Source organism: Cherax quadricarinatus, unplaced genomic scaffold (genome assembly GCF_038502225.1).
Source record: "Cherax quadricarinatus isolate ZL_2023a unplaced genomic scaffold, ASM3850222v1 Contig17, whole genome shotgun sequence".
In the NCBI taxonomy this organism is placed as follows: domain Eukaryota; kingdom Metazoa; phylum Arthropoda; class Malacostraca; order Decapoda; family Parastacidae; genus Cherax; species Cherax quadricarinatus.
This window is the reverse complement of record NW_027195043.1, coordinates 328,925-355,097: the sequence shown is the minus strand read 5'-3', so window position 1 is coordinate 355,097 and position 26,173 is coordinate 328,925.

The following is a 26,173-nucleotide window of genomic DNA, read 5'->3' as shown; positions in this document are numbered from 1 at the left end:
TTGAGTCACTGAGTAAAGATATATACTTTAATTTACAAATTGGCTCTACAAAGGTACTAACTCAGGCCTGTTGCTGGTACCTTTGACCTGGGGAAGGTACGAGTGTAAATATCTTAAAAATTAACATAAACCTAGGTATAAGGTATAATGTACAGACTGCGGACATAATGGAGGAGTTATCAACAGGCCACATAACTAGCAAACTAACTTTACCATCAAACGGGGCTGCACAGACTTGATCTTCACACCTTCCCTGACAAACTAATCAAGGGAGACGTGGCATGACGAATATACCTCACCTAGTTTAACTACGGACAGAGAAGTTATGAACAATTAATGATGTTCAAACAGGCATATAGGTGATTCACAGATGTTTAATGTGACTGCGATATGTAGTCTCTAAAATAAACACTATATATATATATATATATATATATATATATATATATATATATATATATATATATATATATATATATATATATATATATATATATATATATATATATTTAGTTGTAGCTACAGTTAGAGTAAGAGGTAGATGGGAAAAGAGGAAGGTGGCAACAACAAGTAAGAGGGAGGTGAAAGTGTATAAACTAAGGGAGGAGGAAGTTTGGGTGAGATATAAGCGACTATTGACAGAAAGGTGGGCTAGTGCAAAGATGAGTAGTGGGGGGGTTGAAGAGGGTTGGAATAGTTTTAAAAATGCAGTATTAGAATGTGGGGCAGAAGTTTGTGGTTATAGGAGGGTGGGGGCAGGAGGAAAGAGGAGTGATTGGTGGAATGATGAAGTAAAGGGTGTGATAAAAGAGAAAAAGGTAGCTTACGAGAGGTTTTTACAAAGCAGAAGTGTTATAAGAAGAGCAGAGTATATGGAGAGTAAAAGAAAGGTGAAGAGAGTGGTGAGAGAGTGCAAAAGGAGAGCAGATGAAAGAGTGGGAGAGGCACTGTCAAGAAATTTTAATGAAAATAAGAAAAAATTTTGGAGTGAGTTAAACAAGTTAAGAAAGCCTAGGGAAAGTATGGATTTGTCAGTTAAAAACAGAGTAGGGGAGTTAGTAGATGGGGAGAGGGAGGTATTAGGTAGATGGCGAGAATATTTTGAGGAACTTTTAAATGTTAAGGAAGAAAGGGAGGCGATAATTTCATGCACTGGCCAGGGAGGTATACCATCTTTTAGGAGTGAAGAAGAGCAGAATGTAAGTGTGGTGGAGGTACGTGAGGCATTACGTAGAATGAAAGGGGGTAAAGCAGTTGGAACTGATGGGATCATGACAGAAATGTTAAAAGCAGGGGGGGATATAGTGTTGGAGTGGTTGGTACTTTTGTTTAATAAATGTATGAAAGAGGGGAAGGTACCTAGGGATTGGCGGAGAGCATGTATAGTCCCTTTATATAAAGGGAAAGGGGACAAAAGAGATTGTAAAAATTATAGAGGAATAAGTTTACTGAGTATACCAGGAAAAGTATACGGTAGGGTTATAATTGAAAGAATTAGAGGTAAGACAGAATGTAGAATTGCGGACGAGCAAGGAGGTTTCAGAGTGGGTAGGGGATGTGTAGATCAAGTGTTTACATTGAAGCATATATGTGAACAGTATTTAGATAAAGGTAGGGAAGTTTTTATTGCATTTATGGATTTAGAAAAGGCATATGATAGAGTGGATAGAGGAGCAATGTGGCAGATGTTGCAAGTATATGGAATAGGTGGTAAGTTACTAAATGCTGTAAAGAGCTTTTATGAGGATAGTGAGGCTCAGGTTAGGGTGTGTAGAAGAGAGGGAGAATACTTCCCGGTAAAAGTAGGTCTTAGACAGGGATGTGTAATGTCACCATGGTTGTTTAATATATTTATGGATGGGGTTGTAAAAGAAGTAAATGCTAGGGTGTTCAGGAGAGGGGTGGGATTAAATTATGGGGAATCAAATTCAAAATGGGAATTGACACAGTTACTTTTTGCTGATGATACTGTGCTTATGGGAGATTCTAAAGAAAAATTGCAAAGGTTAGTGGATGAGTTTGAGAATGTGTGTAAAGGTAGAAAGTTGAAAGTGAACATAGAAAAGAGTAAGGTGATGAGGGTATCAAATGATTTAGATAAAGGAAAATTGGATATCAAATTGGGGAGGAGGAGTATGGAAGAAGTGAATGTTTTCAGATACTTGGGAGTTGACGTGTCGGCGGATGGATTTATGAAGGATGAGGTTAATCATAGAACTGATGAGGGAAAAAAGGTGAGTGGTGCGTTGAGGTATATGTGGAGTCAAAAAACGTTATCTATGGAGGCAAAGAAGGGAATGTATGAAAGTATAGTAGTACCAACACTCTTATATGGATGTGAAGCTTGGGTGGTAAATGCAGCAGCGAGGAGACGGTTGGAGGCAGTGGAGATGTCCTGTCTAAGGGCAATGTGTGGTGTAAATATTATGCAGAAAATTCGGAGTGTGGAAATTAGGAGAAGGTGAGGAGTTAATAAAAGCATTAGTCAGAGGGCAGAAGAGGGGTTGTTGAGGTGGTTTGGTCATTTAGAGAGAATGGATCAAAGTAGAATGACATGGAAAGCATATAAATCTATAGGGGAAGGAAAGAGGGGTAGGGGTCGTCCTCGAAAGGGTTGGAAAGAGGGGGTAAAGGAGGTTTTGTGGGTGAGGGGCTTGGACTTCCAGCAAGCGTGCATGAGCGTGTTAGATAGGAGTGAATGGAGACGAATGATACTTGGGACCTGACGATCTGTTGAAGTGTGAGCAGGGTAATATTTAGTGAAGGGATTCAGGGAAACCGGTTATTTTCATATAGTCGGACTTGAGTCCTGGAAATGGGAAGTACAATGCCTGCACTTTAAAGGAGGGGTTTGGGATATTGGCAGTTTGGAGGGATATGTTGTGTATCTTTATACGTATATGCTTCTAAACTGTTATATTCTGAGCACCTCTGCAAAAGCAGTGATAATGTGTGAGTGTGGTGAAAGTGTTGAATGATGATGAAAGTATTTTCTTTTTGGGGATTTTCTTTCTTTTTTTTTGGGTCACCCTGCCTCGGTGGGAGACGACCGACTTGTTTAAAAAAAAAAAAAAAAAAAAAAAAAAATATATATATATATATACATGTATATATATATGTATATATATATATATATATATATATATATATATATATATATATATATATATATATATATATATATATATATATATATATATTGTAAGTGATCGAGGTCCCAAAACGTAAATGTTTTTCATAAATATGTCCTAGTGTATGATCATGTGTTACTAATCCTGCTGCAGTGTTCCTCCAGTCTTATGTTCTGGGCCTTGTGTTCCCTTAGAGCTTTCACATGGTGGAGCTGAGCTTAATCTCCTCGTGTGTGTGAAGCTTCTCACCTCTCATTTCATTCACCGATTCTCATTGTCTTAGCCTATTTTTGATATCCTCCAGTTTTTTCCCTAACCTGTAGCGTTCTGTCATAATCAAGGTGCTCTTGGTATCTGTCCATTTCCCTCAACAGTGGTTTCCGTCAAGATCCAATCTCGTGCCGCTTCTGATTATAGGGTCAGTTTTAGCGGTCGTATTTCGCCCCTTTGCGTATTACGCAATTCTCTGAGAACTTGCTCGCGCGCACATCTCAACCTCACCAAGTGTCTGTTCCGTGACATTACTTGTCTCCCTGTGTACGAATGGTATATAATACCGACAAGATGAGAGTAAGACACATGTGCAACATCTGGGTATCTTTATTGTAGACGTTTCGCCATCCAGTGGCTTTATCAATACAAATTCTAGGACATAACTTGAAGACAGTAGAACTATGTACAGAAGATGAGGTAATCAGTCCCTCAACCTAGGAGTAGGTGCGAACAGCACCATAGTCGTGGAGATTCTGAAGCAGAAGAAAGAATCCTGGCGCTTATATAGTAACGTCAGGTGTAGCAGACGAGGGCATATTCACTGGTAGGTGACGACTATGGTGCTGTTCGCACCTACTCCTAGGTTGAGGGACTGATTACCTCATCTTCTGTACATAGTTCTACTGTCTTCAAGTTATGTCCTAGAATTTGTATTGATAAAGCCACTGGATGGCGAAACGTCTACAATAAAGATACCCAGATGTTGCACATGTGTCTTACTCTCAACTTGTCTCCCTGCTATCCTCTGCTCATATTTCATATGTCCCTTCTGCCTCCCGGAAGGGAATGAGAGAGAGAGAGAGAGAGAGAGAGAGAGAGAGAGAGAGAGAGAGAGAGAGAGAGAGAGAGAGAGAGAGAGAGAGAGAGAGAGAGAGAGAGTGAGAGAGAGAGAGCTGATGTAGGTAATAGCTCTTACCTTGTCAATAAAGCTAGGGATCCTTAACCTAACCTTGTCAAACCCTGTGTGAGAAACAGAGAGAGAGAGAGAGAGAGAGAGAGAGAGAGAGAGAACAGGAAAGGGAAAGAGGGACAGTGTGCGTGTGTTTGAAATTGTTACATTAATTATTTAAAGGAATATTGCAGGATAATCTTCTATTAGCACATATGTATACCAAGAAGTATACTTCTCTCTGTGTATATATATATATACTGCGAGTTTACTTCAGTCCCTATTTCAGGGATTAAATTATTCTCTTGTGGTAAAAACGTTACCGTGACGCCTTAATGTACCTGGTGTAGTTATCCAGGTGACAGGACCTAAACGTGTTTGCTCACACGTTTCTCTAAACCAGGATTTAAACCCCATTAACCTTTCATTAAAACAACGTTTCTGTGTACAATTTTATCAAATCATGTTTTAATGAAGTTGTACAGTGGCACATGGCCTCAAAAGAGGCCTATGCAACGCATTATTTCTGTACTCACAACAGTATGCAATTCGGATCCAAAATCATTCTACTTCATTACGAGACTTTATTAAGGTGAATGTGACTGCACTGATTAAATGAAGGTATCTATCTACATTCCTTAACTGGATAAATGCGACTGCGTTTAATGTATTTACACGTTTATTGATGAGTTTTGAGAGAATTTCTAATCCCTGAGCCTGGCCATAAGCCAGGCTCGTTGCTGTTGCTGGCCTGCAGCCCCACATATCCATCACAGCCTGGTTGATCTGGCACCTGATGAAGATATTAGTCCAGGTTCCTCTTCAAAAATTCTATATTTGTTGTGAGATCCGAGATATGAATCGCAGTAAACCGTATGACCAGTTCCCAGTGTTTTAATGCATTTAAAACAAAGTTTTATCATTCCCAGCACTAATACAGCAAAATATTAATGTATGAATGTATGAGTGTGAATATGTATGCGTGTATGAGAGTGAATATATACGTACGTGTGTTTTAATATATGCCTGTATGTGCATGTACGTGATTATGCTCAAGTAAACGCCTATACTTCTCTACTAACCCATCTCTTTGGGAAGGACCTACTTCCACTGGGGAATCCCGCCCACCAGTGAATTTGCCCTCGTCTGCTTCACCTGACGTTACTATATAAGCGCCAGGATTCTTTCTTCTGCTTCAGAATCTCCACGACTATGGTGCTGTTCGCACCTACACCTAGGTTGAGGGACTGATTACCTCATCTTCTGTACATAGTTCTACTGTCTTCAAGTTATGTCCTAGAATTTGTATTGATAAAGCCACTGGATGGCGAAACGTCTACAATAAAGATACCCAGATGTTGCACTTGTGTCTTACTCTCATCTATACTTCTGTGTGTTTAATGAATTCTTGTCTGTACTGATGTCTGTAGTAATGTATACTTGTGTGTATGTATGCTTGCCCGCATGTATGCATTTGAATAAGTCTGCACCTCTATAAGTATGCTTATGTGTGATTATGTATTCATGTGACTACGTATGCTTGTATCTGTGTACGCTAATTTATGTGTATGCATATTTAACACGACTTTGTATGCATACGTGTGCATATGTATATAGTGCTGACTTAGTTTAGTTATCCCAGGTTATCTACACATATACTGCAATGTATAATAATCTATGTAATTGTATTTGTGTATACCTGAATAAACTTACTTAATCCAACGATTCCAATATTAGTTTATCTATGTTTATGTACTTACAGAAATGTTCCTACAAACCGCATATTTCAGTGTTCTCCACTTGATTCTTCCTATCATTATGCTCCCTATTTATACTCATTTACTGTTTGCTTAAGTATATCAGTTTGTAACTTGGTAAAGCCCACTGTGTGGGCGAAACAGTCAATAAATGATCGTATTATACACGTATAATATCTCATTATCCAATGTATCTACCTTTAAGTAAAATCTTTATAAATATGGCTTAATTAAGCTATTGCATGGGAAAAATACCACTGTATTAAGTACAAATATATTTCAATAACATTTCCAACCTATTTAGGCTGACAAGTGAGAAAGTTTCAAGCCGATCAGACGAGGCTTTTGCAAATTATCACTCAGAAATCAATCCAAGACTGCTTAATATAACACTAATCTGCGGGAACCTGTGCATACTAATCATTGAATAAATTTTTCCTGGTTACTGTCCACCAGCATTCGAAAATTGAAGCTGATCGGATGATCCATTCCAAAGTTACAAACGAAAGCATTCAAGGGTACGCCCGAATTAAGAATAATAATAATTATTATTTTTAGAGTGAGAATGGTAACATTTATGAAGGAATTTAAATTAGCTGGTCAGCTAGACTCGAGTCCTGGAGGCGGGAGGTACAGTGTCTGCTACATGAAAGAAGGGGGGAGGGATAGATGTTGCTGGCATCATCTGAACAATGAAGTCAGCAAAGTTCCCTCAAGAGAGCAATTGAATGAATAACGGTGAATGTACTTCCTCTCTTGCATCACTACCTCGGTGGGAGGTTAATGTGTTTAAAAAAAATAAAATATCATCTAATACTAACCAAGGAATAATGACTAAAAGAAGAAGGCAAATTCACCATCACTCATTCCCTACCTGCTTTTATTTTCAGAAATGAAGGTACGTTAGTGTTGAAATATTCAGTAATATCGCCACCAATCCGCCAGAGTGAAAGTTCTATACTTTCTGCATATTGGGGCCGCTGGATGGCGAGACGTTTACGGTAGGGATGACCAGATGTTGCACATGTGTCTTAATTTTCATCAAGTGGAAGTGACCTGACTAGGTGGGCCACTGGGCCTATCCGGGGGGGGGGGAGGACAAGGACCTATTTCGCATGGGTCAGTAGGCCTGCTGCAGTGTTCCTTCTTTTTTATATTCTCATGTTCTTAAATCACATCCCTTTGAATCTCTCCATAAATATCCTAATCGCCCACGAACAGTAAAATCCTTAAAATCCCGCATCAAATTCTAATCTGATAATCTTAAGAACATAATAAGAACATAAGAATGTAGGAACACTGCAGAAGGCCCACTGGCCCATACGAGGCAGGTCCTTATCAAAACGATCTCTACCTAAAGCCACCCAAGAAATAACTCCCGTACCCAATGACACCAATCAAACCCAGCCCCTCCCACTCATATATTTGTCCAGTCTCTTCTTAAAGCTACCCAAGGTCCTAGCCTCTACCACTGGGAAGACTGTTCCACGCATCTACAACTCTGTTAGAAAACCAGTACTTACCTATGTCCTTTCTAAATCTAAATTTATCCAACTTAAATCCATTATTCCTACGTGCGTCTTACGAATGTTTCCTGTGTACGGTGACTTAGACACGCACGGGAAACTCTAGTTAAAATCTTGTAACGTGACTGCATATTTCAAGTGTGGAACAAGACCAGAAGAGAATCTTATTGTAAAGCATGATTACATACACAGGGTATCGTTAAACCAGTAGAATGTAATTCTGTCGTTAAGCGATCCTGGAAAGGTATCATGTAATTGCGTTGCCCCAGTTCCTTTTACCGAACAATAATGTAAAGAAGGTTATAAATGACCATAATTTTTAAAGGGGTGGACCGGTATGCCAGCGGAAGGCCTCGGTCAGATGACCAAAAGCTCCAAAGGCGGGTCATCATCTGACTAAGACCCGCGTCAGGAAACATTTGTCCTGTTTCCTGACGAACCTTACCTAACCTAACCTAATGTAAAGAACAACATATGTTTGTAATGCGGTAAAGTATTACCACTTCAGATTTCAAGTTAATCAAGAGTCCTTTTCATTACATACGAATTCCCTGATATTTTTACCCCTTTAGATTATTGCTAAATAGATGTAAATAAATTACAGATATTCTCCTGTGATTTCTTAAGGGTGAGTTGAGTGGCGTTAAATTTCATCTCTGCTGGGAGATCTTCACTTCTGAACCGAAGTAACGAGATGTTACCCTAGACCAGGGTTCCCCAAAGTGGACAATATCGACACTCAGGGAGGATGGAACTGTCTAAGAGGTCGATAAGTGGCTCAAGATCAAAGGAAGGGGGGGGGTCAGTACGTGGCTAAAGCTGCTTTTAGTCATACAAATGCAGTTCTAAGAGGAGGAGCAGACTGAACCTGGAAGGGCCAGGTGACTATTAAAATTCATTATTCTTCAACCAGATATCAGTAACCTTGTTGACGCTCATCAGATACATTCTTTCCATTAATGATATCAACCAAATATCAGTAATCTTGTACATGAATGGTATACAGTATCAACAAGGTGAAAATTAGACACCTGCAACATCTGGGTATCTACGATAAAGATGATGTTACTCATGAGTCTAATTACCATCAGTAACCTTGAAGATTGAGACACTTATGCAGCATATGGGAATCTTTATTCAGGAAACGTCGGTTTTTCAAACCATTCATCACATCAGTAACCTTTCTGACGTTCATCAGATGCATCCTTCCCATTAATATGAGCAGTTTCAGTAAAAAAAAATGTTAAATCTTATTTTTATGCAGTCTTTATTATTATATATTATAATTATTCGTAGTAACGGGAGTTTAAGTACTATTTATTATATTATTTTCATATAATAGATGTTAGGGGTTTATGAACAATCTGAAACTTCAGGATCCCTTCCCTAGACAGTTCAACGTATATCCTCTGAGAGGCACACGTTCCGTCTCTGTATTATATTTGGGCCAAAAGTATTCTTGCCTTGATGGCGTCTGACTTACTTCAAGGATGCTTCAAGGGGTCGGTGCCCCCTAGTTGCTCTTCCAGACCAGGTCCTCCGGTGGACTAGAGCCAGGCTATTACTACTGGCCGCACGTAGTTCAACGTGCGAACACTCGGCCAGGATGGTCAGGGACTGATTTTGAGAAATCTGTCCAGTTCCCTATTGAAGACAGCCAGAGGTTTGTGGGTAATTCCCCTTATGTACAGAGGGAGGGCGTTGGGTACTTTCAATGTACTCCGTACATTTTAGTGGAGGTACTATGCACAGTCTTCCAAGTCTCTTGCTTTCACATGGAGTGATTCTTGTCTGTAGACTGGGGACCATTCCCTCCAGGATTTTTCAGGTGTAAATTATCATGTGGCTTTCTAGCCTATGTTTCCAGAATATAGTTGAAAGTATTTCAGGAAACTCTAGTTGTTTAGAGGTTTAACAGTGTGTATACAGGAAGTGTACATTTCCTGCTCAGCACTCTCGTCTGCCATGAAGCGACCAGATACAATATCTATTTCTAAAAGTACATGTACAAGGTATACAGACCATAGCTAACATCAATGACATACTATATAGAAATCCGCTTGTTATGCTCATCATTTATGGCAAATTAGGTCAGTTTTGTCCCAGGATGCGACCCACACCAGTCGACTAACACCCAGGTACCCATTTTATACTGATGGGTGACTATGGACTGCAGTTGTCTTGTGGAAACACGTCCTAATGTTTTCCAGCCGTACCGCGGATTCGATCTCCGGCCTGACGAGAAGTGACTAGAGTCACTAGACTATCATCACTGGCTCACCATCCCTTGTTTTGAAAGTTATAGTTATCTAACTTATCATTTTCCTTGCAAAAACAACTAACAGGCCCGGTGGCCTGGTGGCTAAAGTTCCCGCTTCACACACGGAGGGCCCGGGTTCGATTCCCGGCGGGTGGAAACATTTCGACACGTTTCCTTACACCTGTTGTCCTGTTCACCTAGCAGCAAATAGGTACCTGGGTGTTAGTCGACTGGTGTGGGTCGCATCCTGGGGGACAAGATTAAGGACCCCAATGGAAATAAGTTAGACAGTCCTCGATGACGCACTGACTTTCTTGGGTTATCCTGGGTGGCTAACCCTCCGGGGTTAAAAATCCGAACGAAATCTTATCTTAACATTTTTATGAGCGTTGAATGTGAGAACTAACATCAGTACTCAGATCATTCCTTACAGCTTCCATTTCAGCGAGTGATTTGAGTACATCATGTACTCTCTTCCAGTATATTTCCCCCATTCTTTCAAAGCGGAAGAACTGAAACTCGTACTCGTTCATCATATAGATGACGAACGAGTACGTTCATAATCTATATGAGTACAAGTTGATAAATTAGACACATGTGCAATATCTGGGTACCATTAATGAGGAAACGTTCCTCACTATTCTCCCCTGTGAGACACATATGCAACAGTTAGGTATCTTTATTTTGAAACGTTTCGCCTACACAGTAGGCTTCTTCAGTCGAGTACAGAACTCGAGTACAGTACTCGACTGAAGAAGCCTACTGTGTAGGCGAAACGTTTCAAAATAAAGATACCTAACTGTTGCATATGTGTCTTACCTAACAATCTGTCGGTATTTTATACCATTTTAATGTTCACTATTCTCCCATGTATGGACTGATGAAGCCAGTGTGGCGAAACGTTTCCTCATTAAAGATACCCAAATGTTGCACATGTGTTTAATTTATCAACTCGTTCATCATACTGAGGATCATTGGAAGATTTTGCATCCTCTTGCAGAGTCACAGACTACGATGAACGAAATTCTCATTGTGATTCTAGTGTTATCGGTTGTTAGGTAAGACACATATGCAACAGTTAGACAACTTTATTCCGAAACGTTTCGCCTACACAGTAGGCTTCTTCAGTCAAATACAGAAAATAGGCAGGAACAGTAGAGATGTGAAGACGATGTAATCAGTCCATCACCCTTGTAGTCGAAGAATTTGAGGTTGTCAGTCCCTCGGCCTGGAGAAGTTCAGTTCCTGACTATGGAACTGAACTTCTCCAGGCCGAGGGACTGACAACCTCAAATTCTTCGACTACAAGGGTGATGGACTGATTACATCGTCTTCACATCTCTACTGTTCCTGCCTATTTTCTGTATTCGACTGAAGAAGCCTACTGTGTAGGCGAAACGTTTCGGAATAAAGTTGTCTAACTGTTGCATATGTGTCTTACCTAACAACCTGTCGGTATTGTATACCATTTTGATGTTCACAGTGTTATCTGTAATGGATTTTACGGTGAAATATTTTATATCGTTTTCCATGTTGGATAAAAGAATGAGACACAGAAGTGGGGCGAGCACTGTGCCTTGATAAACAGGTTAGCCCATAAATGATGCTAGTGATATGTAGTGCATAAAGCAGAAAGGTTATAAATGACCATAATTTTTAAAGGGGTGGACCGGTAAGCCAGCGGAAGGCCTCGGTCAGATGACCAAAAGCTCCAAAGGCGGGTCATCATCTGACTAAGACCCGCGTCAGGAAACATTTGTCCTGTTTCCTGACGAACCTTACCTAACCTAACCTAATAAAGCAGAAACAGTAACTACCTTCCCCACCTTCTGTTACAAGTCACCAACCTTCCGTGCAATTTTCTTTCACTGTATTCAACTTATGGGGCCCAAGACTAGCAATTACTTAGCAATGTTTATATTTATTAGTCATCCTGATGAGGATGGGGGGGAGAGAGAGAGAGAGAGAGCACTAAATTTTACTCACTGACTTGTGCTATCACAGCTGACACCGCCTCTGGAGTTGTATTGTCCAACATCTGCTGGACTCCAGCCTCCTGGGCTTTATCAGATCTGTTCTTAAAGTTGTAAATATACCTGTGTGTGTGTGTGTGTGTGTGTGTGTGTGTGTGTGTGTGTGTGTGTGTGTGTGTGTTTGTGTTTAATACTCCTTTACATATGTCGTACCTAATAAGTAAAACTTGCGAATTTGGCTTAAATAGCAACGCTCTTCTTGCCGAATAAGGCAAGCGAAAATTTGCATATGCAATAATTTCGCAAAAATCATTCTGAACCTAACGAAAAAAAATGCTTCATTGTATTTGTTTATTACTGTAAACTTATTCAAAATATATTTAGTTGGATTGAGCTAAATTAAATTGCACTTCTTATAATAAGGATAGTTAAGTTTTCTAAGGTTCTTTTGGTACAATTTTTTTTAAATTTTACACTAACATAAATGGAAAAATATATATCTTTAAAAGTATAAGAAAATTATTTAGAAAGGACTTAATTTTAAACGAGTTCTTGCTAATTTACCAAATTTACCTATTCGGCACGACATATATACACACGGTTAACACATGTATGGTAAACCCCCCAAAATATATATAATACACACTATGTGGCTATTAAAAGTGAAGGTAAACAGTGCACTATAGTAGTAGTGAAAAGAAATTTACTGAATTGTAATTCTTGGGGAGAGAGAGAGAGAGAGAGAGAGAGAGAGAGAGAGAGAGAGAGAGAGAGAGAGAGAGAGAGAGAGAGAGAAAGAGAGAGAGAGAGAGAGAGAGAGAGAGAGAGAGAAAGGGTCGGACTGGAGGTTCGCTTAGCAGAGGTTCAGAGCGGCCGTGGGCCTCCCTTGCCCTGGGTTCACGGTCTTGAAACCTAACTACTGGCCTGCTTATCTGTGGTCCAGAGTGGCGTGGAGCCTCCCTGTTGGATCACTCAGCTGTGGTCCAAAGCTGGGAGGAGCCTCAATGGTGGTCCACTCAACCATGGTGGTGATAAGTTACCTCCATCGTTCAGTAAACATCATAAGCAATGATAAACTTGGCTGTGGTTGCAGGCGGTGGGTTGGCAGTCTGCCGGGAGACACTAACCATACATTCACCTGCTCAAAAAACTTCCCTGGCCAGTATTTTGTATATGTATGCCCTGTTTACCTCACACACACACACACACACACACACACGTACACACACACACACACACACACACACACACACACACACACACACACACACACACACACACACACACACACACACACACACACACACACACACACACACACACACAAATCTAGGAGGCTAAAGACTGCACACATCACTCAAGAAAATTAATTTATGGGTATTATACCGAGCTCATATGAGACGCACACCATCCTGTTAACTGCTGCAACATATGGGCACCTGGTAAACTTAATAGCATTTCGACACCTCAGTATGTGTGAGGGAAAAGTTCAACAGATAGGAGTATCGAGCAAGTATATGGTAACAATAGTTTAATTGCCGGCTACTTGTTAAGGTATGGGAAGTCTAGCTCCCGCTATCCCCCCCCCCCCGAAAGGTGACGTGTGGGGCTCCGGTCAAACAGTAATCACTCGACTCACAGCTCCCAGCACTACTGTAAGTACACGCCTGCTCATATTTTAGTGGACTTATTGGTTGAAAGCTTCACTTTTGACCAATAATAAACTTAGTCCCTTCAGTCTTGATATCTCATAAATATTTTAATAATCACCACGTCTTTTAGGTATTGTACTTATCATGGAGAGTGATTTCTTAAGCAGTGGGTAACCTGTCTCTCTTTACAGCTTGGAATGACAGATTGAGTCACCTGCCAACCAACGAGAAGAATTGATGGAGACGGACTAAAGTCCTGAGACTTCCCATGTTGGATCTATCTACCTGTTATGTATAGACGTAGGACATAACCCCTCATCATAGCAGTGGTAACGAACGTGCTTTCCTGTCATCTGGACTAATTATTCACGGCTATAGAATGTGAAGAACGAGCCGTTGGGTTGTCACCAACATCTGTGACCCCTCCCCCCCACATCAGCAACGGCTACGATTTCTACAAGACGGTGTCAACTTCCACCAGACACCCCAATATCAATATATAAATATATATATATATATATATATATATATATATATATATATATATATATATATATATATATATATATATATATATATATATTAGCATTGAGTTCAAATGTCATTTTTTCATTTCATTTTTCATTTTTCTTTCAAATAGGATATACCTTTCATGTTTCCTTGTTTTATATTTGCTTTAATAAATAATAAAGTGTTTATCTTTGTGAATTATTATTTCTTTTTCTATTCATTAATTTTCCTGAGGAGAAGCCAGCCTTGGTAATACTGTCTGAAGTTGTTACAGGGCTGAGTAACCCTTCACAGTAAGGAGTCATTCAGGATACTGTGCACCGTATACGTCAAGCCCTTGTTGGGGCATGCAGTACTGGTATGGAACCCACACTGAATCAATCACGTCAAGAAATTAGAGAAAGTGCAAAGGTTTGCAACAAGTCTAGTCCCGGAGTAAAGAGAGGTTAAGGGAAATCAACCTGACAACAATAGAGGACAGGTGGGATAAGGAGGACATGATAAGGACATGCAAAATATTGAGAGGAATTGACAAGGTGGATAGAGACAGGATGTTTCAGAGATGGGGCACAGCGACAAGAGGTCAAAAATGGAAGTTGAAAACTCACACGAGTCACAGGGATGTTAGGAAGTATTTCTTCAGTCACCGAGTTGTCAAGAAGTGGAACAATCTGGAGTGTGATGTAGTGGAGGCAGGGTCCATACATGGAGCAGAGAGAGAACTGATCTAGTAGTGACCAGCGCTAAATCCGTAAGAGCAGCACAAAACCTGGAGAATTACAAGATAATCTAGTTTAATCGAAGAGATGGAGCTTCCAGCTCATAAGATGAAGTGTTCTTTACCAGCATCAAAGCTCTTCAATGAAAGGTGGGAGACTAAAAAATCGATCACGAGAATAATACATTAAACTAGATCAGAGGTGGATATTAAGTTCATCTTTCCAAATATTACCCAGAGTAAAGAGGGAAAGGTACAATAGACAAATATTCCGAACGTAGGAGAAGGGGACTTACGACGACGTAAATTAAAGTTTAACTTTATTTACTACAAGTACATGTACAAGGTATACAGACCATAGCTGACATCAATGACATACTACTATATATAAAGGCACTTGTTATACTGAGCATTTCCCGCAAATTAGGTCAGTTTTGTCCCAGGATGCGACCCCCACCAGTCCACTAACACCAAGGTACCCATTTTACTGATGAGTGAACACAGGCAACAGGTGTAGGGAAACACTCCCAATGTTTCTACCCTTGCCGGGTCCAAGTCGGACCTAAACATCGTCTTAAGCTTCTCTCCCCTATGTGCGGGTTATTTGTGTATTACCCAGAGCAAATGTATTCTTGTTTATTTCTCTGAACTATATACTAAATAGATTTCTTCATAAACGAAGTCTTAAAGAAAGCTGTTAGTCTTGGCACGATCAGCCTTTATTTTCCCGGCCACAACTCACCCAGCCCACGTTTTCGAAATCTATGAACTTTTTGAATAGTAAAGAAGTCTAGTGTCCTTAAAATCCAAAAGTGAAAAATGTGGGTTCGAGACCTTCCAGGTCAAGTGTCGTACATGAGATGGCAATATTGAGTTCTGAAACGAGAGTAAACTTTGCAAAGTTTAACTTTACGAACAACTTCCGAGAAGACAGATTGTCAGTCAACCTGCTGTTTTTCAGGCAACGTTTTCGCTTCACACACTGAGTATCCTTGGCTCGACCCCCGGTCGGGTAGAAACATTGTACATATTTCCTTGTATCTTCCGTCCCTGTTCACCTAGAAGTGGGTACCTGCCTAGAATAAACACAACTGCAGTATAATGCGATCTTTTATTGACAACGTTTCGCTCACTGTATGAGCGAAACGTGGAGAATGTTTGGTAGGTTGAATCTGATTCAGACCTGCAAGGGACGTGCGGGTGTGTGTATAGTTATGTAGGATAACGATGAATAAGTGCCATGGACATATGTGTAACATCTGTCTATGTTTATTGTAGACGTTTCGCCATCCAGTGGCTTTATCAGTACAAATTCAAGGACATAATTTGTAGACAGCCTGTACTGTCAGCACGGACAGCTTATGGCAATATAAACACAAATGCAGTATAATGTGATCCTTTATTGACTACGTTTCGCCCACACAGTGGGCTTTTTCAAGTCACAAACAGAACTACCCCAGGTAGTTCTGTTTGTGACTTGAAAAAGCCCACTGTGTGGGCGAAACGTAGTCAATAAAGGATCACATTATACTGCATTTGTGTTTATATTGCCATTGTGTCGGTATTTTATACCATTTATTTCCACGGACAGCTTATGTTGTTAGGTAAGACACATATGCAACAGTTAGGTATCTTTATTTCGAAACGTTTCACCTAACTGTTGCATATGTGTCTTACCTAACAACCTGTCGGTATTTTATACCATTTTAATGCACAGACAGCTTATGCTGTCTGTCAGCTTAGTTCATATTTCGCGGCATTTAAGTGCTGCACTCAGTAGGCTTACCCAGGTCGGTGGGATGCTGGGCCCACTCTCTCTCTCTCTCTCCCCTCCACGGACTGGCTATCGGTCATTCCCTCACATTGCCCGTTGTGTACTCACTCCTATCCAATTAAAGCCAAACTACTCCACGGCCGTATCATTGCTATCTACGCTACCTCCATCGGCACTAAACCGTTGTTCAACAGCAAGAACAGTAATGACAAAAGATGAGGTAATCAGTCCCTCAGCCTTGGAGTTGGTGTGAGGAGCACCGTAGTCCTGTACAATATTGTATTGTTTGTAACGGCTTGACAAAGCTCCTAGAGAGCCAAAACGTTGCCACAACAAAAACGTCGCAGTAAGTGCACCTGTGTTCTTTCACCCAGCATACTCAGATGTTGCACATGTATCTAATTCATAACAAGGACTTGCTTAGTATGGACCGGTAGGCCTGCGGCAGTGCTCCTCCCTTCTAAAGTTCTTAGTATTACTATAGACCTTATCCTCACAGAGGTCGTGTGGGAGGAAGGGAAAACAGGGTAGTCCGGAAGGGGGGAATGGAGGTATCGGAAAGAGTGGTAGTGGGTATGGAGAGAGGGGTAAGGTAGTGGGTAAGGTGAGAGAGAGAGAGAGAGAGAGAGAGAGAGAGAGAGAGAGAGAGAGAGAGAGAGAGAGAGAGAGAGAGAGAGAGAGAGAGAGAGAGAGAGAGAGAGAGAGAATCATATGAACATGAGTAAAACAAAGGGAGATCAAGGGGAATGAGCGATATGGGGAAAGATAGGGCTCTTGTGGAATGTGGGAAAGAAAGATGTTGTGTTGGAAAGAGAGAAAGTCGTGGGAAAAGAGAGGAGTCGTGGGAGAGGAATCATGAGGGGAAAAAAATCTTCGTGGGGAAAGAAATTCGTCGTGGGGAAAAAAGCCGTCGTGGGGAAAAGAGTCGTCTTGGGGAGAGAGTCGTCAAAGGTAAACAAAGTCGTCCTGGTGACAGAAGAAGTGTATGGTAGAGGAAGATAGTAAGAGAAACAAGTGAACACACAACGTAGAAGCAATTATGAACCCATTTATCGCTGCTATGAGACTCAGCCAAGTGAATAATCAGGAAAAGACAGGAACCAACAGCCCAAATTACCTTATTAACACAGCCAGAAATTAGTGATAAAATTATATTTACCCTTTCTAGCATGACATTCGTAATTCCTTGGATTAAAACAATTTCACCGGTATGGTGGTATGGGTGGGATTTGTTTGGGTAGCTTCAAAATTTGGTTAGATAAATACAAATTAGTTGGGTTGGATCTGTGCTTATTCCTTCGGTAACACTGATAAAATGAGTTGGGCCAATAGTTTTGTTAGTGGGTTTGGTTTGAGAAGAACCTACCTAGTATGGGCCAACAGGCCTGTTGCAGTATTTCTCCTTATAAAGGCTGTATAGTCCTTGTGGCTTAGCGCTTCTTTTTGATTATAATAATAATAATAATCTCCTTATAAAGAGACACTTATGCAACATATGTTGTATAACTGTTCCAATCTTCAACTTGTCGGTTTTAAACCATTTGTTTCCAATCGTGTTATTGCGATTTCGTGAGTCGTGAGAGTAAGCGTGCTGGAGAATTGAGGATTACATTACTTACACAAATAACCCGCACATAGAAGAGAGAGCTTACGACAACGTTTCGGTCCGACTTGGACCATTTACAAAGTCACACTAACGAGTAGGAGAGCAGGATTACATTACTTTTTCCCCAATGTTTCTCTTCGGAGAGTCAAAATGTAAAGAATTATTAGAAAGCGAAAAAGGTTAAATTAGACGCAGGTTAATGTACACACAAAACACGAGTGGGAGACTTCCTTCCAGCCTGTAGATAAATGGCTCATAGGCCCGACAAGTTGATAAATGGCTCATAGACCCGACAAGTTGATAAATGGATCATAGACCCGACAAGTTGATAAATTAGACTCGTGTGCAACACTTGGGTATCTGTATTGCACATATGTCTAATTTTTCCTTCCAGCTTGTACTCACACGAGGACTCGGTGAACTTTGACAGTTGGGCTTGACGGGAGATTAGGGCTGGGGACTTCTGTGTAATTTGAAGTTAGTCTTCTACATTATAAGTTTAAATGCTTAATCTTAATGGTCATTGTGCTGCGGGAAGATGTGTGAAGGTTGAGTTAGTGAGAGAGTAGAGCTGTGTAAAAACACTGGTTAGAGGAGTGAAATTTAAATTAAAGTTGGAGTTAGCTTTAGATAAAGTCAGTGTGTTTACATCGAAGGTGGGACTTTACGCAAGGAGGAGCACTGTAGCAGGTCTACCGGCCCCATACTAGGCAAAGCCTTCTCAAACTCATTAACAAAAATATTTGCCCATGCTATTTTCAGTGCTACCCATGGAACAAGCTTTGATAACCCTGTTAACTCATGTGCAAATCCCACTCAAACCCATCCGCTCCCACTCCGCGAGGACTGACAGTCCTCGCGGAATGGTGCCAGTAATTTCTCCATATGGTATCTAAATTATAGGAATGAGATACCGAAGTCCGAAACTCAAGTGCGCGCGGTCGAACCCTTATTCCCAACAGTGGTGAGATGATGGCAAGAAACCTTAATGGGGTTTGATAGAAAACAATTTCTTGTGGTCCACTTCAGAGCAACAATGTTGTGAGCGGTTGCAGAATTGTCGAGAGAGCACTTAAAAACTGCCGGGATTCTGGAAATCCCGAATAACCGAGCGAGAAAAGTTGGAATCCAGAGGGACCTGCCTTCTTACTTCCATTAGTGAATCCCGTCCCCAAGCAGCGTTATCGAGATCTTCCACCTAACCTTCGACGACACATGGCGTCAGACATGTGTTCAGTACACTTTCAGAGAATCTCTTTAGTCATGCTGCTGCCTGAATTCCAGGAATGGTTCAAATGGAGTTGAAAGAGTCACCGTGCTCTTGTCATAGCGCATCCCCCTCCATAGGGCTGTAAGTGGTACTCCATTTGATCCGAAGATGATTTGCTATACTCTTGTCATAGGACTGCTCTCGCCCCTGCCATAGGGCTGTAAATGGTACATGGCGTGTACAAACTCCGACACTACGGGAGCCACTGCCAGGTCACCACATGGAAAAGACCAGGACCAGGACCCGTCCTGGCAAACCTACTTGAACATGTTTCAGGTTCGTTTCGTTCCAGACCATGAAACTGAACTCTTCTCCAAGTTGAGGGACCGATCACGGCTGAGTCGGGCCAGTGGTTCCAGCCATCAGACGGAATTCGTAACTGGAAAATACCTGGAGTATACCTGGAGAGGGTTTGGGGGGCCAACGTCCCCGCGGCTTGGTTTGAGGCCAGACCTCGTGGTCGATCAGGGTCTTATCAACCAGCCTGTTACTGCTGGCCGCACGCAAACTGACGTACGAACCACAACCCGGCTGGTCAGGTACTGACTTTAGGTGCCTGTCCAGTGTCTTCTGGAAGACATACCTTCTGGAAGACAAGCCATTTGGAAGACAAACCATCTGGAAGACAAACCATCTGGAAAACAAACCTTCTGGAAGACATACCTTCTGGAAGACATACATTCTGGAAGACATACATTCTGGAAGACATACATTCTGGAAGACACCTTCTGGAAGACATACCGTCTTGAAGACAAGCCGTCTTGAAGACATACCTTCTTGAAGACATACTCTCTTGAAGACATACCTTCTTGAAGACATACTCTCTTGAAGACATACCTTCTTGAAGACATACCCTCTTGAAGACATACCTTCTTGAAGACATACTCTCTTGAAGACATACCTTCTTGAAGACATACCCTCTTGAAGACATACCTTCTTGAAGACATACCCTCTTGAAGACATACCTTCTTGAAGACAAACCGATATTTTTCACACCAGGTGCCAGGAAGACTAAGTCAAAATATTAAAATCAGAAGCAGTATAGGCATATAGCAGCCCATCGACATTAAATATCTAGTAATGACCTAACGGCCACAACAAAAGTGACATGACAAAGGGACGTTAACGATAATGACATGTGCAACAGTTGGGTATCTTTACTGTTGAAACGTTTCGCCTATATAGTAGGCTTCGTCAGTCACATTCTGAGGCAGAAGGTGTAGTATTGAAATAAAGATGATTCAATCAGTCCATCAACCTAGGGGAAATAGTATTTGAGGTGGTCAGTCCCTCAGCCTGGAAAAGAGTTCAGTTCCATAATCTGGAAAGATATGAGGCTGAAACATGAGAAAGGAGTCTTATATACTGTCATTGGTGAGGGATTTAATGAATAGGGGTGATGATTTAACAAATCACTCTTGCAAATATCCGTTACAATTATATGCAGGGAAAGGTCGTGAAGGCTATGGAAAAGAACAAAATTAAAGACACAATGAGCATCCCGTCAATGTTGCAAAAACAGGACGTTCGTTGCTGTATACAAAGTCTTGACTGGGGATCCTAGACGAGCACCGAGATACAAACTTGACCATTGATGCTGAATAATTTTAATTTCAGAGGAAGAAGCTGATGAAGCGTGGGTCACAGCAGTCCAGTTTATTTAAGATTATGGCTGAATTCAGGTTAAGACGAGGATTAAGTGAATAAGAAACCCAGTTTCCGTTGACGTATATGCCTTGAATCCTTAATTGCTATTTCTAACAGAATTAGGAATGAAGGCAGCTTAATCATCTTTGAAGTATTAAAAAAATTCTTATCAAAACAAACCCCCCCTCACATACTTGCAACCATTACTACTACTACTACAACTACTACTAATACTTCTACAAGTACTACTACTAACTACAACTATTATGCTTTGTACCTCACTCTATACCACGTATCACACCTGCACACAATGTGGTAGGGTTCTGGTACGAGATAGACACATGGCCTCAGCCGAAAGGAAGCTGTCATGATGTTCCAGGGACACGACGGAGGACTCGGCTTTGGACATGTGGGGCGCAATCCTAGCGAAAAAAGTTGCGAGACCACTCCCGTGTCATCAGAGGAAGAGTGTGCAGATCTGGCAGCTTCAACCATGCAGCCAGCGAATGCAGGCAAACCAGCTCAACCCACCTGGCAGATTCAAGGTAAAGTCTTACAGAGAGCACAAAATCCACTATGGCGTGGTTACACACCTGCAATCACGGCAAAAAACTGAGGTTCGAGATATGGTTCAACCTGAGGGGCGAACCAATACTGGCTCCTCTCAACAAGGAGGAACTGGATTCTCGGCAAAAAATAACCAAGGATAGAGTGATGCGGTACCCGCTGATGATGCCCATCGAGGCAGTAGCAGCTCACCCCAGTGTGGTGTCAACTCAACGTCTGAAGGCAAAGCCGGCAGGCAACGCACCAACCTGGCAGGTTCTCATTCAGCATGTAGGACCGCTGCCATCCCAGCTGGACCTCGGTTCTTGGGGCAGGTACGATATCAGGACTTTCACAGCAGAACCAGTTCGCAGTTTCAAGTGCCAGCGTTACGGACACCTAAGTGCACTCTGTCCGAACGGAGTAATCTGCGTTGTCTGTAGACAGCGCCACCCTACTGAGGACTGCATCACCAAGCTAAAAAAATGTATCGCCACCCACCCCACGATGCCCGAACTGCAGGCAGAAACACCGTGCCTGGAACCCTCGATGCCCCGAGAGGCTCGCTAGAATTCATGAGGTCTGGAAGATGCCAACAACGAGGCAGCAGGCTACGGTTGAGCATCATCCTCAGCAGACGATGGATGATGAGAATCCTGCCATACTGCTGAACTCTCAACAGGCCACCCAACTCAATGCCGAGGAATTTCCGATCCTCGATGACTCGACCAGGCGTCATGGACAGGAGCCTCCTGCCCCTCAACGAAGAAACAAAAATATGAGGAACAAGAGGGGCCAACGGGAAACAACTGGTCATCGCAACCAGCAGATGGCACTACACGAACCCCCACCGGCCATAACAAGGCAATGCAGGTACTCCTTTCCCGGCACAACCATTATGCAGGCTTCCTTGGCTATACCTGCACCTCACCAGCAGATGCCGGCTACCAAACAGCAACACAGCAACAGCAACAGGCCACGGTGAGCACAATGCGGAAATACAACTCTTGGCAGTCCGCACAGACCACAACAGCCCAGAAAACATCCACTGCCTCGAACTCACCGCTAACGCAGGCCCTCACCAGGGAGGGTCTCGTAACACTCATCAAGACATTCACGGATATTATTTGCAACACAGTGAACTCCAATGAGCAACAGAGCATGTTCCGGCAGGTGGTCAGCACACTTCTGAGGGTGTGCTTACTGACAGGAGGAGGAACTGTGGATGCCATGAATTCGCAGATTCTCAGAGCGGACAGAGTCCAGCCCCCAGCTCAGGAAACAACAGAAATGGAGTACCCTCAGTACCAAATCACAGTCGCTTGTGAGACGCACTAGATGAAATGTCTAGAACAGTGCTTGAGCAACATATGTTGCAACAATAAAGAATCCATTCTCTTTCGGCAGCCATAGATGGGTCATCGCAAGAGTAAGACCCGTGCCAGGACCCTGGTCTTGGTGAGCATTATACATACATACTCTATACCAAAACTTCTGTTAAACATTAAGTGTTCAACACACCTCCAGAGAATCTCCCGAGTCGTTCTGGCTCAAATGGAGTTGAAAGACTGACCGTGCTCTTGTCATGGAGCTGCCCCCGCAATAGGGCTGTAAACGATACTCCACTTGACACGAATGCTCACCGTGCCCCTACCACAGGGCTGTAAATGGTACATCATGTGTATACACTCCGACACGATTTCGGGAGCCACTGCCGGGTTACAATATGGAGAACACCCGTTCTGGCAAACCTACATAATTACGAAACACCGTGTGCTTCCGAAAGCTAGAGGTCATGATGTTCCGAGGACTCAACCGAGGACTCTGATTTGAAAATGTGGGTCGCTATTCTGGCGAAGAAGCTGCGAGACCACTCCCTGGACTCATCAGTCAGATATACAAGTGAAACCAACATGGTCAGTGAGATACGGATGAAGAAATGCCTATCCCAACCACCTCTTCGAAGTCCAAGGGGAGGCGAGTGTTTGTTTTCAGATCACTCAAGTTAAACCAACTGTAGGCAACAGATACAGACTAAACAAAGGACACTATGACAACTCCCAGATCTGAAAGTTTATTCTCCCTCCCCGAAAAAGTCCTATAAGGTACTGCAGATGCTGAACGACCCTGAACCATCACTCGTTCTCACAGAGCTAAGATCCAAAGAGGGGATAACTAAAGGCGTATTAATGCGCACTCTGCTAGACATGACTCGACATGATAAATTAGACACATGATAAATTGGGTATCTTTATTGAGGAAACGTTTCGCCACGCACAGTGGCTTCATCAGTCCATACAAAGGAGAATGGTGAAAAGCAGAATGAGTTTGAGGTAATCAGTCCCTGAACATAGACCTATATCCACATTTGGATTTGTCGAATGTGGAACAACGTACGACTGCTTCACCTCACCTACCTACAGTATATGAGCATCTCCGTGCATATGAAGTATTTTTTCAAGACTGATAGACTGATTACATCGGCTCCTGGCTGAGCGACTGATTACCTCTAACCCCTTCTGTTCTTTATTCTCCTTCTCATGGACTGATGAAGCCACTGTGTGGCGAAACGTCTCCTTAATAAAGATACCCAAGTATTGCAAATATATCTAATTTATCAACTTGTCGGTTCTCTGAACCATTTATGTACATGACTATATGCCTGAAAGCCGAGCGGCACCGAGCCAAGGAGGATGGCAACATACCTATGAGGCCGGTCTTGATCCAACATAGGGGACCTCTCCCAGCTCAACTGGATCTCGGTTGCTGGGAAAATACCAGGTCAGGATATACAACCCAGAACCTTAGAGGCGCTTTATGTGCTACAGGTACAACCATCTCAGCGTGGCATCTGTAGTGGGTCTCGCCCGTCCAAGGACTGACTACGTAAACTGAACAGAGGCGAAACTATTGAACCTCGATGTCTGAACTGCATCAAGAAACATTATCCTTGGAACCTGCACTGCTAGGAGAGGCTCCGCCATGTCAAGGCAATATGGAAAACCCTGGTTGTCCTGCCTCCATCATCAAATAGTCATCACCACTGAGCAGCAGCCTTCACAGGGGGAAGATACAGTAACATGGAATCCAGGGCCACTTCCCAGGCCGCAGCGACGAAGGAAGCCAAGGAAACATCAGCGACGGGGTCTCGCCCTTACTCAGCCAGCTTCTGAATCTTCTGCTCAAGCTCCGGCCCGACAACGGCAGCAAAGGGCCCCATGCTACAGGAAGATAAGACGGCCAAGGTGTCAACCCTAGAACCACAACAGTCACCAGTGAAGAACACTGTAGTCCAAGAGAGCAGACCAGGACATTCTCTATTACCAACCCAAACCATACCCCGGCCGGGATTGAACCCGCGGTCAGAGAGTCTCAAAACCCCAGACCGTCGCGTTAGCCACTAGAGTCAGAGAGTCTCAAAACTCCAGATCGTCGCGACGGTCTGAAGTTTTGAGACTCTCTGACCGCGGGTTCAATCCCGGCTGGGGTATGGTTTGTTTGCAATCGTGTCATTACGATTTCGTGAGTCATTCTCTATTACGCCTGAACCATCAAATGATATCGATGATCACGTGCTTCACCGATATCATATACAACCTGACAGATAAAAACAAAGACATTCAGAACTATTGTTAAGACCACCTTGAATATTTGCATGATAGACGAAACAGAGTCCATGGGTTCATTTCAAATTTACCCGACCACCCTACACAGAGCCCAGGGACAATGATGGCAGTGGAACGCACTGGGGCTACATCAAGACTTCGTCAACATCTTCCAGATCCTCAGACGGGTCATCTTATGATTAAAACCCGTATCAGGACACAGTTCTTGATTAATCAATCAAACAGTAACACCTTGACAAAGCTCCTGGAGAGCGAAACGTTGCCACAATAAAATGTCGCATTAGTTGCACTTGTGTCTTTTACTTAACATGTTGATGATAATTCTACCAACATTATTACAATAAGATAAGTATGCTCATCAACCTTCCCAAGAAAGATGAACTAGATTTTCATGTAGGTTCTGGCAGTTTTGTCAGCTTTCAGGAAGCTTATGTTAGCTTCCAGGACATTCGAGAATTGATAAATTAGACACATGTGCAACTCTTGAGTATCTTTATTAAGGAAACGTTTCGCCACACAGTGGCTTCATCAGTCCATACACAGGAGAAGCTTGAAGAATAGGAGGAGAATGAGGTAATCAGTCCCTCAACCTTGAGTCGATGTGGTCAGTCCATCAATCTTGAATAGAATACGGCATATGAGCGGAGAAGGAGCTTATAAATCGTAGGTAGGAGAGGTGCAGCAGTCATAGGTGGTGTCACATTTGCCCAATGTGGAAGTACGTCGTGAATTAAATAGAAGGCCGCGAAATTTTACCAGATCAGTTCAGGGATACGAACTGCAACAGAAACTGTGCACCCGCGAGAGTTGGCCCAGGTGGAGGTACGATCAATAACTTTCTGGAGAGAGGACGCCAGAAGATGACAGTCAACACCTGCACAATTTATAATAAATTTATCGACAAAAGATGACCAAACATTGGACAGAGACATGGACATTAAAAATAATAAGGAAGAACGTAGTGTTAGACAGACCAGCTTCCAGCCACGTCATCTATCCAGACAAAGTCAGGGGA